Source organism: Nomascus leucogenys, chromosome 5 (assembly GCF_006542625.1).
Source record: "Nomascus leucogenys isolate Asia chromosome 5, Asia_NLE_v1, whole genome shotgun sequence".
In the NCBI taxonomy this organism is placed as follows: domain Eukaryota; kingdom Metazoa; phylum Chordata; class Mammalia; order Primates; family Hylobatidae; genus Nomascus; species Nomascus leucogenys.
The window spans coordinates 95,013,460-95,029,546 of NC_044385.1; the positions used below are offsets into that span (position 1 = coordinate 95,013,460).

The 16,087-nt window shown below is 32.0% G+C and overlaps 1 long non-coding RNA gene across 1 annotated transcript in view; it reads left to right on the forward strand.

The window, feature by feature from the left end:
• The first annotated feature begins 10,910 nt into the window (after positions 1–10,910).
• Positions 10,911–16,087, forward strand: part of LOC105739812 — a 46,493-nt gene continuing 41,316 nt past the window's right edge. The window contains exon 1 of the long non-coding RNA XR_001115794.1: positions 10,911–11,035. This is a non-coding gene — a long non-coding RNA (uncharacterized LOC105739812). The remainder of the gene's footprint in view (positions 11,036–16,087) is intronic.

Below are 16,087 nucleotides of genomic sequence, written 5' to 3' on the forward strand. Positions count from 1 at the left end.
TCTTTCTTTCTTTCTTTCTTTCTTTCTTTCTTTTTTTTTTTTTTTTTTTGTGATGGAGTCTCGCTCTGTTGTCCAGGCTGGAGTGCAGTGTTGCGACTTTGGCTCACTGCAACTTCCACCTTCCGGGTTCAAGCAATTCTCCTGCCTCAGCCTGGTATATTTATGTTTCTTATGAATATTTTCTAAGTTGCTTTTTTACATAGGTACTACACAACTTTTCTTAAGTTCGTTTTTAAGAGTTACCCATTTTTATGTTGGTTAGTAGTTTTTTAAATTACTCTTTCTCTATAGTTACTGCTGGTTCTCAGTAATGTCTTTTATATTAGGAAAATATTGTAAAATAAACCAAATGTACTGAAGTTATTTTATATATTCTAATTATTAGTATTATTATTCAGTAAAAATAATGAAAATCCAGGCAAGCAATTAGTTTAGAGGCAATTGAAAATATTCTCAAATAATTACTTTTCCCAAAAAGCATCAGGCTCCAAAGTCAATTATTTGAAAACTTCAAGGTATAGATAATGCCAAATGTTATTTAAACTGTTTAAGAGGCCAGCAAGGAAAGAGGAGCTTTGAAATTCCTTTAACAGATTCGGTATTATATTGATGCCAAAATCTAAAAGTACAAAACAATACTGAAGCAAATATCTTAAATAAAATATTAGAAAGTAGAAGCCAGAAGAACTTTCAAACTATTATGCAACATAGTAAATTGGGCTTTATTTCATAGTTCAATCATAGGAAATACATTTCTATATTTCAAGATATTAAGCTAATGGAAAATATAGACTATTAGAAAAATATAATAGAAATAGAAAAAACAATCTATAATGATGGCAGAATGTCCTTTGATAAAATATAGATAGATAGATATTTAGATATATAGATCTATGTCAAATAACTAATTAGAAACTAGCTTAAAAATGCAACACTGGATGAATGTGACCCGAATAGTCTATTATTACTAAAAGATTACCTAAGAAACTAATGTAATAAGAGAAGCAATAATGTGAAATTTGGCAAGTAAAATTCAAAATAATCATTTTATTTGTTATTTTATACATGAATATTCCAATAAAATAAGTTGAGAAATTTCTGGATACCTTATTGAAATGGTACAGTTAATGTATAAAAATCAGTTTATTTTCTATATACCACATTTACTAAGTAGATCCTGCATGGAGAAAACATTTATGTTTCATGCAACAATATAGTTCTTAAAATACCTATGAGATATTTTAACAAGCAGTGTTCAAAAACTTTTCTGGAGGTGCATTTCTATTGTTGTCACTATTTGAATCTCTTTACATCAGCCAATTAATAACATTGTAGTCACCCTTTATTCTTTGTTTTATTCACACAATTGCTGAACAAATTTCTGAAAAAATATGTATGCATCCCATTTCCCATATTCTCAACTGTTTATTTGATTAATGCTCAAAATACCTTAAATGTTATGTGTAATATCACATTTGTGATATCCTTCTCAGAATTTTTGCAAAACTTCTAGGTTATTTCTTGCACATTTGTAATCAGTATTGTTGTTGTGGAAAGTGGTTAACAAATCACTAGATAATTGGAGAAGAAGACACTATAACAGAGACAATAAACCCTTTTTTTTTTAGTAAAGGGAAAGCATAGTAAACCAGTTAGCACACAGATACACACAAACATACACACACAAGCACACACACATTTACATGTTTTCTATTTTCTTGCAACATGAGTATGTTTTTATATACTTATTTGTATTTGTCCTTATCTTTTCTGAACTGTATTTTTGTATTATTTGACAATTTTACTACTGGGTGATTTAACTGTTTTTTGTTGATTCAAGATCTTTATATATGATTGGTATTATTCAGTCATCATTTACATGTATTGTAAAATTTTATACAATCATTACTTGCCTTTGTTACTTGTTGACTGTGCTTTTTTTAAAAAAAATGAGAAATAATATCGGTAAAATTTTAAAGCTTGACAACAGCATATACATACGTGTGTGTGTATATATACACACATATTTGTGTGTATATTATATGCATATTGATAGAAGTATAATAAATTCTACTTCAAGGGAAATTTTAATCACAATAGCCATCAAAAGCTAAATTGTATGCACATTTGCTAAATATTTTTGTATTATTCAATGTTGCAGGTACAAATACAATATGCATATGGTTGCAATCCAAATGAGCATCAATAAATTGTTGTTTCATGCATAATGTAGAATACAATGCGTTCTTCATAAAACTTATGTAGATCTATAAATATTTAAAACCTAAGCCCAATAAAATTAAGTTAAAAGAAATCTAACAGAAAGCAATATACATAATATAACCCTCTTTTCATAAAATAGAAGTTATTTTATATATGTATACATACACAGAAGGATATTTATAGATGCACACAAACACTTCCAGAATGATATATGGCAAACTGGTGGAAATAGCTATTTCTGGCAAGGGAAGTTGGCTCTTGATTTTGGAGATTGAAGGTGTTGAAAATAAACTTTCTGTTTTCACTCCAATATTTCCATAATAAATGGCATTTTTATAACTAGAATATATCTGTTATATAAACATAAGTAAAAAATAAAAATATTAGTAAACTAAAATATGGCTTAATTTGGCTGACTTCCATATAGAAAACTCAGCACTGTAAAATGTCGGTGAATTTTTATTTGATTTTTAAAATAACAAATACCTTTAAATAATATTAATAAAATATCTCATGTATATATTTATATAACATATTTTATGAGAAAATGAATATGAGTATCAAATAAGGAACAAAGTTATAATTATAACAATCTCTAGTAGCAAACATCATATGGATAAATGCTGTTTTAAAAATTCAATTATATTTGTGAACAATACCATAAACTAAAAATGTTTTCTCAAATTATAGATAACATATATTTAAAACCAATACCCAAGATAAGCTGCCTGTAGAATAACTAGAGACATTCTATATAAAATTAATAACAAAACAAGAAGTCCAGACAAAATGCATTTCAATGGCCATGTATTATGTGGTTATTAGTAGAAGCTCTGTCATCAGATTTCTTGGGTGTAAATTTTATTTGTAGCAGTTAGTAGCCATATGACCTCAAGCAAGTTAATTAATGTATTCTTAATTTCATTTTTAACATCAAAAAATTGTTAGAGTTTATACAATTTTTATAGAAATATATATTAAAATACATAGTAACTACTTACTAAAACATAGCTGCTTTTATAAACATAGCTCACCTAATAATATCCAGAGCCCTCCACAATTGGTCCTAGCAAACCTTTCCAGTTGTATTCCTCAGTCCTAACACTTTATTTAAAACTGGCCTTTGTCACCACACATATCAGTTAGTACTGTTACCTTTCTCTAAATACTCATCTTTCCCTCTTCCATTCTTGGCCAACTTATGTATTCTTTCAATGTGCCTGTTATAAGTGATGTTACTTGTACAATTCCTGTCAAAGTGTAAGAACTCAGGACTTATGTTCCATATAGCTAATCTAGCTCATTTGAATACATATACTTTTCTGAATTCCCAAGACATTTGTATTTTATTTGAATAAATTCATCAAATATGTATTTATCATTTACTTTTAAGTTTTCACAGAGTACAAAATGGGTATATTTTTTATTTTACTCACTGAGGAAAAACATAAATAAATTATATAATGTAACAAAGGAATCATATTTTAAAAGATAAATGTAGGTTATTTTTGAAATGTCTACTGGATAAGGTTCTGCACTGTTTGTTGAACACACAAAGGAATGAAATACTGGGAGAAGTCTGCTATTCACTACAGCTTCTCCTAGATTTATACTTTCATAGTGATTGTTGCATAATGACAGGGCTGTTACCATATCTTACCCAAAAAAAATCTTTCCCAGGGGTAACATTCATATAAATTTAAGTAAACCTTTATTCATCTGTATATCAATAAGCAAGAAGTTTTCATATGTGATTATACATAATTCCATGCTTTTTTCAGCTCAATAATAGAAGAGTTTACATTTCTTTCTTCTTCTTCTTCTCCATACTATAAAGAAAAAATATTGAGACTACATTTATTTATTAAAATGTTTAAGAAATTGATAAAATAACTTCCTGATGTTTCTCATTAAAATTTATGTCATTTAAGTTACTGTTATATTATTGATGTAGCTCTGGACAATCACGTCTTACTTTGGAAGAAATTTTCAGAGGCATTAGTACTTTGTTTTCTATGTAAAATTTTATAAATATAAAACTGAAAATTTCTTCAGGCCCAAGGAATAATAATACTTGATTACTTGGAAACCATAAATTGTGTTATTGATCTTAAAAACAGTAAAGTTTTTGAGGTAATATATTTGTAAATTAGCTAGATTTAAACATTCCAAAATGTATATTTACACTGAATACTTTAATGGATCTTGTTGTACACAATAAAAACATACAATGCTATCTGTCAATTTGGAAAAATCAGAGTAAACATATATTTCTTGCATGCATAAATGTTATTTTTACCTACAATTTATTAAGGAAAACTATCGTACATCACCTTGGAGAGAGGAGAAAAGGTTAAATAGTAAAGCGGTGATTTTTATCTAAGGCTTATGCATTTTATCACCTTTGGCATTTTTCTCTACTTGCTATCATAACAAAAGAAAATTCTAAATTGGAACAATTTACTCCAAAAAAACTTTCTACCGAAAGAAAGTTATTTTTCTAATTGTTTTTTCTAAATTGAATGCATTTTAATTTTAAAATAAAACTGTGTTAATTTCTGTAGTTTCTTTATCCTCCTGGAAGAATCCTTACTGAGTTTCTGTCACACCTTATTTTCACTTTCATGTTAGTATAAATTAGCATTGTGTTAAAAAGTATTTACTCAAAATAATGTTTCCTTGATGGAAATAAAGGAGTTAGTATTAGCAACTATGATGAAGAGTAAATAATAGAAAGTACTGTTGAGTTCTTAGAAAATACTACTTCATATTCCTATTTTTCTATCACAGATATTAAGAATAGAGCCAATATTACAACAAATAACCTTCATGCCTGCAAAAACTTTTTCAGGTACTGAAAAAACAAGGTTATTTTACCTTTCATATATATTTCATATATACTTGTCACACTAAAGAGAATCTGAATTCCCGGCAAATATGTTCAAAAAAGTTATTAATACATCAAATGATTATGACTACAGAGACTACAATAATACACATAATACTGTATAATACAATAATACACATAATACTGTATAATACAATAATACACATAATACTGTATAATACAATAATACACATAATACTGTATAATACAATAATACACATACTGTATAATACAATAATACACATAATACTGTATAATACAATAATACACATAATACTGTATAATACAATAATACACATAATACTGTATAATACAATAATACACATAATACTGTATAATACAATAATACACATAATACTGTATAATACAATAATACACATAATACTGTATAATACAATAATACACATACTGTATAATACAATAATACACATAATACTGTATAATACAATAATACACATAATACTGTATAATACAATAATACACATAATACTGTATAATACAATAATACACATAATACTGTATAATACAATAATACACATAATACTGTATAATACAATAATACACATAATACTGTATAATACAATAATACACATACTGTATAATACAATAATACACATAATACTGTATAATACAATAATACACATAATACTGTATAATACAATAATACACATAATACTGTATAATACAATAATACACATAATACTGTATAATACAATAATACACATAATACTGTATAATACAATAATACACATAATACTGTATAATACAATAATACACATTTTTAAACTACACATGTAGTAATTTTTAAAATTTTGAACTACACATGTAGTAATTTTTAAATGAGTGTCTATATACATGATGTATAGAATAGTTTATTTTTAGTTTTTAAAAACATTAATTTATGTTGATGACCTTTTCTATAATATCGTATAGACTTCTTATCTAGTTGATTAAATCATATGTTCATATACATGTTTCTATTGACAAAGGGAATTTACATATATAATACACATATATAAAATATATATATAGTTTTGTGTACATATATATATTACATATATATAATATTTGGAACATTGCTGGGTACACAGTGAATTTTTTTTTTTTTTTTGAAACGGACTTTCGCTCTTGTTGCCCAGGCTGGAGTACAATGGCGTGACCTCGGCTCACCGCAAGCTCAGCCTCCCGGGTTCAAGTGATTCCCCTGCTTCAGACTCCCGAGTAGCTGGGATTACAGGCATGTAACTCCACGCTTGGCTAATTTTGTATTTTTAGGAGAGACAGTGTTTCTCCATGTTGGTCAGACTGGTCTCGAACTCCCGACCTCAGGTGATCCGCCCGCCTCTGCCTCCCAAAGTGTTGGGATTACAGACGTGAGACACCTCGCCCGGCCTCCCAGTGAATTTCTTATAAGTGCTTTAAGTTGGATTGCTCAAAAAGCAGACATTGAGATGGCAATTACCACCCAAGAGTTTTATTAGATTTTTGTAGCTGTGAAACGAGAGTGAGAAGGCAGGATTGGGCAGAGCTATGGGTGCAGGCTCAATAATGATGTGGCTGGCCCAATAGGGAGCTCCCTTCAGAGTTGTTCCAATATGGTACAAGAGGACTAATCTGGGTTGATTAGTCACTGAATGAAGACTGTCCAAGGAAAGAGGTCTGACCCTAGGTGATGTACTTTTTCATCAGTGAAATGGGGACTGACAACTGAGAGCAATTTTCTGGCAGTATCCTCAGTAGTGGAGTCATAGTACATCATAGCTTGCTCCACAATCCACTCTTGTACTGCTCAGATACATTCTTCATATAGAGTCCAGAAACATTTCTTTCAGCCCTCTCATGTATGACTTCTTGGGTGAAACTGAAGTAAGACAGGTTAGGGTTTGAACTAGATAGAGCCCCTGGCATTGCAGCTGCCCTTGGAACTATAACCAATACTCACAGTTTTCTCTGTCTCAGATTCCTCTTATGCTCACACAGAACTTCTAATGGTCTTTGTGGGCTTATTGGTGGCATGACTTGCATCCTCATACTTGAGAAACTTGAGCCATAAGTCACATAATCTTTGTAGCTCACTGTTGCTGGATTTATTCACTAAACATCAAAATTAGGTAAAGGAGTATCAAAAAGCATAAAAATTGCCTACCTGAATGTCAAATACATTCCTCCCTACCTCCTCTTGATAATCAGGTTCAGTTCTCTCTGACAAGATGAAGAATTCCCTTTTTGCCTGCCGGACCCTTGGCACTAAGTCCTTGAAATACCTAAACAAAAGCGGTAGTTTTTCTTGCTGTATTTCCCACAATAGGAATGTTTCCCCTCTAGAATAAAAAATCTCCAAACCCACAAGAATCACTGCAGTACTTCACTCATGCCTCTTCCCTAGGCTGTCCATTGCTCTCTCCATCTGAAATGGGAAAACTCTTAAGGGATCTTTCAATTGCACCATCTACAGCTATTTGCTGCATGTGTAACACAAGTCAGATTTTCCTTCTGCGTAATCCTGCCTCCTTACTATAATTTTCAGCTATATTAATCCCAAGAACACTACATAGGATGGTGGTAAGTGGGATAATTCCTCATATATATATACACACACTATGTACCCATAAAAACTGAAAATAAAAAAAAATCATTTTAAAAAGTAGGGCTATACTTGCTTCCAGCTCTTGAATTCTGAACCATGCATTCTTCCTGCTGGGATGCATCACCATTTAAAAGTCTTTGATATATTCTGCAGGGTGGTATCTCACTCTTATAAAATATTAGTATCAAGTTGGTGCTTTTGCCGTACATTTGCCTAGGTATTCCATTGCTCCCGTCGGCCTCTAGATTTTGGATGTCATTACTGTGAAATACTCAATGGATACCATGGACATGGATGCATTCATGCATCTTTTTTGTGTAAAGTAAGTGCATTGATCGGACATGTCATGTGAAATTCTGTGCAGGTAAATAAATTTCTAAGTCTCTGGGGACAGACGCTACTTAAGGGTCAGAATGCAGAAACATAATTACTATTCTTAGAATATGTGTTTCTTCCTTTCAAAAATGGACTGCTTCCCCTTCTATGGTAGAAGAGATCCAAAATAGTCCATTTGCCACCAAGTATCCAGAGTCTCTCTTCAAGGATTGTAGACTCAGTGTGTGTTTTTGTTGCTGAGAGATTGAACATTAAAAGTGGCAATAACTTCACTATTGGAATTCATGCTGTAAGGATACTGCATACTGCCATTACTGCTATCGTACTTATTTCATTCTTATGCTTTCTGTGCTAAATCTAGGATAGCCAATAACGGTAGTTGGTGACCATCAACTGGCCAAGTTATTTTGTCTAATCGATTCCTTAGTTCTCTTCAACAGTGAATGCCCTCTTTTGAGTATTTACATGTAATGGGATTTTCAATGGTTGTGGTAATTCCTCTATATCTATGGGAGTGGGACAGGAGGAGGCAATGAGAAGAGAAGAAAAAGGGAAGATAGTTTTTCTTCATTTGTAAAACTGGAAATATAATGCTTCCAAATTTTAATGAAAATAAAATAGGTTATTATATAAAAAGCAGAACACATTTTAGACAGTTTGCTCATTCTTCATGGAACCTCATTAATAATAAATGGTGCACTTTGATTACAAATATAAAGAAGTAATCTAGAGATTAGAGAATTGATAAAGATGCATGTATTAAAAGTTATAGTTAATTTATTAAATGCACAAAAATAAATAATAAAAGGGATACTTATTATCAATGCTCAAAGACAAATGTCATGGAGGAAGCATTGTTTCAGAAATATAAAAAGTAATATTTAAAGAAGGCTACAGTTAAATAATTTTAAAGTAACGAAAAAGAAAATAAAAATATTAGCAAACCATCGACAAGTTACTACCACAAATTATATGTCTCAAAAAGCTGTTAATCATTTATTCATGGCCATTTCTTATATGCTTTGTTCAAAGTTAATGGCTAATTGGTAGCTCCACCCAATAGGATTTGATTAATAGATTGTCTGAAATAAAATTATACAGGCTAACCTTAACTATTAACCTTAATCAAGATGCAGTGAATCCTCTCATGGTGGGAAACGTGTTCATTTCCTTTGTCCACTTTCTAATGGTGTTGTTTATTTTTTGCTCACTGGATGAAGTTCCTTGTAGATTATAGATTCTGAATATTAGAACTTTGTCAAATGCATAGTTGGCGAATATTTTCTACCATTCTGTTAGTTGTTTACCCTGTTGGTAGGTTTTTTTCTGTATGGAAGCACTTTAATTTTATGCTGTTCTTGTTTCAAAGTGTTGTATACTGCACTCACAAATAACTATAACCACTTAGCCTTCATCTGTCGACAAAACCACTCAGTGACTACAAGAACTATCCAATGAAACTCTCTTGCTCCTCTCTCACTTGCCATTTATCTAACAAAAATCCAACATAATTCTTACACAACTCAGTATTCCCTAGGTCATAAAAAATTCCAGTTCATGTAAGTAATGTGTTATGTATAAAACAGGCATTTTAATAATCAAAATACCCTTCTCAAGTTATTACTTGGTTATATTAAGAAAATATATATCATTTTAATTTCCAAAAGAATGTTTTCCTTATGACTGGAAAAATTCTCTTCAGGTTTTCTAAAACAAAACCAAACTATTTAGCTGTGCAGCAGAATGTGAATATTCAAATAGTCTTGCAAGGGAAATTTAATTTTTAGCCTTATGTTAGTGCATTAGAAAGCATTATTTGAGTAGTTCTTACAGAAAGAACCATATACCCTGTATAGAAAGAAGTATCTCCCTTATTTTGTCTCTAGGAATTGATACCTTGCTGATTTTTTTTTATGAAGAATGAAACTTTCTTACCTTTGTTTAAGGAAAAATCATCTTCCTTTATTGATATGACTTGTAGTTAAAGTAAGCAATACACTTTTTCAACTACATTTTCCATCATAAGCTATTATGAATGAATAAAGTGAAAAATATTTGTGTGGAAGGATAGAAACAAGTATGACTGGAATATAGTGAAATCTTAAGATGAGAGAATGATCTAAGAGTGACTACTTTGGAAGATAATATTGAGCAATCAGGCTAAGGAAAGGTCATGATTCAGAGCACAGGAGTGTGTGTGGGGGGAGGGTGGGTCAGAGTCCACACCAGCTAAATATCTAGTCTTCACCTGAGTGAAAATTATGTTATCACCTCTGCTCAAGGCTTGTAGCAGTAAATTTGCCTATCTCCATCTGGAAGTCATGATCATTGCTCATTGCTTGGTAGAAGACATCATTTATGGTTCATCACTATCTACATATAATATAAAACACATATCAAAATATGTGTTTTATATTATATGCTGCAGAGAACCTCCGCCTCTCTCTGCAGCACAATGGTGAGAATATTCTGCACAAGTAGTTGTGTTGAGCTAAGTAAAGAGGCAAAATGAGAATGAAAGATCTCTGGCAAGTAAATCTTCAACAAGTTGTTGACAAATATAAGTACAAATAAGTATTCTAAATCAATCCATAAGTATAGAATAAGTACTTCATGTCATTCTCTAAACAAATACTTGAAAGTTTTATGTGTAATCACTATAGCAGTTTTTTATCCATATTTTCCTTTTGTTTAATACTTTTTATTTCTCAAGTATTGTCAATCTTTATCCATTTTAAATCTATGAGATTACATTGTACACATTATATTTCTTTTCTGTACCTTTTTTCTCTATAGTCACATTTGTTATATTGTAACAGTAAATTTTCAACTTATTTTACAAAGCAATTAATAAACATTTATGTGTTTGCTTTACAGCTTAACTAATGCTTGTAATGTTTATTGCCTGTCTTTTCAACTTGGTCTACTGAGTCTTTAATACTGGTGACTGAGCTGCTTGAAGTGAACTCTGGACAAGGTGGAGAGCATCTTCTTGATTTAGGGTCTGATAAATACTAGTAGTCTTTCAATTTATCTAGTAAAATGGGTCAGAACAATACAACTACAGGTATATTTTGTTTCCAAAATTAAAAATGTCCTAACAATCAGTGTGCTTCTATTTCAGCAGTAGTGGGTGAATGGAGCTACTGTATTTTTTTTTTACTTTGGAAGAAATATCACACACATACACATACACACAATGACTCCTTGAAACTTTATTTAGGAGGCAGACTCTGAGACTTATCTCTCTCGGCATTCAGAATGTGTGAGTCTTGCCAACTCATTCAGGATATCTCCTTCTTTTTTTCCCCACCAGGTCTTGACATTATAAATGTTATAGACCAATATGCTATGTTTTGGAGTAGTGAAATTATCAACGTCCCTCTGGATTAATTCGAACCTTTAATAGGAGAGTTGATGTAACACAGAGGTAAGAAAATGAGGGTCTACTGCTGTTCCCTGATAGATTTAATCAAATTACATCTGGTGCTTTCTCTTAAAGAATGGAGAAAAAGCCGTTAGCAGATGGAGAGTTGCGTATCAGGGGATGCATTAATTTTCTCCACAGTAATTTTTCAGGACACGTCTATACAGACCAGTTAAGTAAGCTAAATACGGGTATGGTATGTACACTTTTCAGGTGTTTGATAGTAGCACTTATATATGCAGCTCACCCAGAAATGTTGTATTGCTATCACTTTGCTCTTTTGTTAAGGAAGTTAAGTTCTAGAGGTTCCATTTCTCTCATTTTACTATAATAACACGTCTAAGGTCAGGAAAACAAGATTGTATTTCTGTTAACTGTCAAATATATGTATATGAATAACATATTCAGGATCTGAGAAAGTACTCATTGGTTAAATTGATAAATGTAGAAAACCTGGCCAGGTGTGGTGGCTCATGCCTATAATCCCGGCACTTTGGGAGGCCAAGGTGGGTGGATCACTTAAGATCAGGAGTTCAAGACCAGCCTGGCCAACATGGTGAAACCCTGTCTCTACTAAAAATAGAAAAATTAGCCAGGCATGGTGGTACATGCCTGTAATCCTAGCTACTTGGGAGGCTGAGGCAGGAGAAATGCTTGAACCCAGGAGGTGGAGTTTGCAGTGAGCCAAGATCACACCACTACACTCCAGCCTGGGCAACAGAGTGAGACTCCATAAAAAACAAAACAAAAAGAAAGAAAAGAAAAGAAAACCCATGGTGAGATAGAGTCGTTCCAACATGGACTTTGACTAGTGGACCACAGTGTTCATCTTCTGAATCATTACGGATTACTGATAGCTCAGATACAATGTGAAGTATCAACCAAATAACTGGAAGTGTTTCTTCCTTGAGTGCATATTTGCACAGTTAAATGGCCAAATCTTTCTTTAAGTGAGAAATTACATCACCTATAGATGTCAGATGATGGTTCTTTGCTCCTGACACTCTAGGATCCCATCATCCTCACTAAAATTAGCCACTTTCAATCATCTCACATATTTATTGTTGTGCTATAGGGAATAATCACTACAGTGTTTTAAATGATATATTTCTTAATCTCATTGTGAATTAATTCCTTGGCCTATTGGGTACATAATTATGAAAAAGTCATGTATTATGAATTATATTTAACATTTATCTCTCTCCAAGTTTTGGAGTTTCTTTCAGTTTATAATACAAAGAATTTCAGGTGTGACAATATCAATAATCATAGATTAAGTTTGATTCTTGGTTCAATGTACTAACCAAGAAAAGGTATGATACCATTCTCAGTGGTATAAACTAGGATATGTAATCCATAGTCTTTGTTAACTTTTCTCGAACTCTCATTTCCATAAGGTAATTCAATTTAATATTATGTTTATTTTCAACTAGTCTCATATATATTCCCCCGTATATTTTTTTACTTCTGAAGATAAGCAAAATACTGTGTTATTTACTATGTAAAATTATTATTTATTTTTTGGTCAGATATTTTCTTGGCCATCAAGTGGCAGGTTGGAGTTTAGTGGCTATGAGGAGTGATGGAAGTGGGAAGTAGGGAAACCTGGTATCTCCTGTGAGTGTCTGGTGAAGGCTCGACCTTAAGTGAGGCCATTACAAGATAAACAAAGACAGCCTTCCAAAGCAAAGACAGAAAAGCTTCTTATGATGAGAAGGAAGTCTCAGAGACTCTGAGAAGATTGTGATATTCACCATTATTTAATTCCATCCAAATGTCCTCATTGCACTTTCCAGAGTCAAGTGTTTTCTTAACTAACTTTCAAATAAAAGTTAGGTAGGTAACCAGGTAAAACTAAGCACTGAAAATCCACTGTAACTTAACAATCTGCAAGATAAGCTTCATTTTCACTATAAGGTTTTATCATAGCAGCTGTCATATCTAATACAGCATCTCCTTCAACAGAAACTTCATTTTAGATGGTAGAGATAATGAATTAATTGTTTTGTCACTGTATAATATGAAAAGTCAATATCCTATCTATAATGTACTCTTGAATCTCTTTCAACCTAACTATCCAGAAAACAAAACCCAATTTTCTATATTTTGCATGCTGTTAAAGAAGTTTCGGATTCAATTATTCAGTTAAATAGAACACAGGTTAGAATACAATCCATTTCAGCTAGCATAAAGATGGACAATTTATCTCAGCGTTTGGTAGCTTACTAAATTATTTGGGTGGTTGAAAAACTTACTCTAGGCTGATCCCGGACTTCTAAAGCCACAGTTCTGCAATGGGTTTCCTTAGAAGCTGTTCCCTATCATAATCAGAAGCTGTAGAATTATTAGTGTAGAACCAATAATCACCCTACCAACTTTGGAGATTTCTGATAAAAATATTGCTTCCAAATCCATGGTTTATGCTAGGGTTTGAATGCTTGTGTCTTCTTCAAAAATTTATAGTAGAACTCACCTTCCAATGCAATAGTGTTAAGCAGTGAGACATCTAGGAGCTGATTGAGTCATGAGGATGGAGGCCTCATAAGCGGGATTATGGACCTTAGAAAAGGGCTAGAAGGAAATCGCTAGGCCCTTTTTTGCCCTTACACCATATGAGGATGCTGCAAGAAAGCTCTCGCCAAACAGTGAATGCTGGAGTCTTGATCCTGAACATCCCAGCCTACCGAACTACAGGAGATACATTTCACTTGCTTACAAATTACCCAGTCTGAGGCATTTTGCTATAGCAGTACAAATGGACTAGGACAGCCTGTCTTCTATAATCAGAAAGAAGTTTTTGCTGAATTGGAGATCTACCGGAATTTTGCTACCTCTAGTTCAGTATGCAAAATGAATGTCCAGTTCTGTCCCTTTGCCCCATTTGACTACGTTCCAAATTTAAGTTTACTGTGAGGATATGTTATTGATGAAATCTTATGAGATTCTCTAATTGGCACCAAAAATATAGTTTTTAGTGTTTCAGCCTCTTCATGTTAAGATAGGATGTTGAATGTTTGTCAAGTGATATAATCTTTAATATTGGCCATATTTTAAAAAATTTCCTTCCACCCACTGATAGAGTCTTTTGAAATCTCATTTTTATTATACATTTACCCTTTTTCTTTTACTTAAATTATTAGCCACAGTTTTTCTGAAATTTTTGAATGGAGGTGAGATTAAAACATATGATCAATTCTCTGTATTATTGCAAGGCTATTCCAGGATTGAAGGACTTTACTAAAATTGATGACCTTAAATTTCAGAAAGACTTTTTTGAACACATTTTATTTGTAATATGTACCTTAGTTATTATACTAAATGCCCTAGAACTTGCTGCCCTGTAAGCACTTTTGGGAAAGAATTATGCCAAATTTCAATATGTCAAGCTGTGATTAATCAACTTTATTCCCCCAAAGATTAAATTACTACTGCAAAAGGTCAATAAATGCTAATGATTGTTATCTGGCCTTACAGCTATGAACAGAATTCCTAAAAAATGATTTTAAAAAAGAAAAGTCATTTTGGAATAACTGATTAGAAAAGTCAACTAAATTTGTTACGTTTGTTGTGAAAAAGTTTGTTATTTATAACTCAACAGACAATTACTGAGTGACTGTTCTTCATAGGATATTGTGCTGAAAAGTATACAATCAGTCATATGGAATAAATGCTGGTCTGTATTTTCATTGAAACAGAATGAAAAGGAAATGAAACTTCACTCTTTTGTTCAACAATACCTATTAAGTACCTAGTATGTGAAGTATGTGGCTGGTATTTATATTCTGAGGAGTGTATATAAAGATATTCTGAGGAGTGTATATAAAGAAAGTTGTAGATGTCTCTGGAGTTTAAATACAGTGGACTTTCCAAACACTTTGTTATTAAATCCCATCAAAGTTATAGTATATATGAGAAGTTTTGTTTACTATTTTACAAATGAAGAAGTGAAGACTCAAAAAAGTTAATATAGTCACAAAGTCATATAGAGAGTATTTTATCTCAAAATCTATATACTTCGAGAGCACCATATTGCTTACAATCTAAAAGGATAAAAAGACATTTGAGTAATAAATTTTACTATAGTGAGTAGATTGATAAACACATCAGTAGAAACAAAGTATTTTGGATGGCTAGAGAAGTGACCTGTTTTTAATGAAAAGATTTTTTTTAGTATGAAAGAAAGCGGTGATTATAAAATTATCAGATCACTTTTGATAAGTAGAGATTTATAGAAACGCATATGCAAAGACACAATGATATATGGGTATAGTGCACAATTAGGGGAACAGAATTTCTGTTAGAGGCTGCCCGGGGGAGCTAAAAGATAGCAACATGACTGGCGAATTCGGTTGGTTAATCATTGTGGATGACAGTCCTAGTATAAGATTCCCAACCAGAATCCCAGCACTCCAGGTTGTTGAATTGACAGGAAGAATGTCTATATAGGTTTCTAAGTTTACTCAGTTTTCAAGCTTATGCTATAGTCATTATTAAAATAGCTGGTGCTAATAACAGCTTGTGCTAAAAAAGTGGCAAGAGATGAGAGGCTGCATAAAGCAGCAAGCCCTTGACATGTGTTTATCACACTCTGAAGCCAAATATTTCCTCCAGTCACTGACACTCTCAG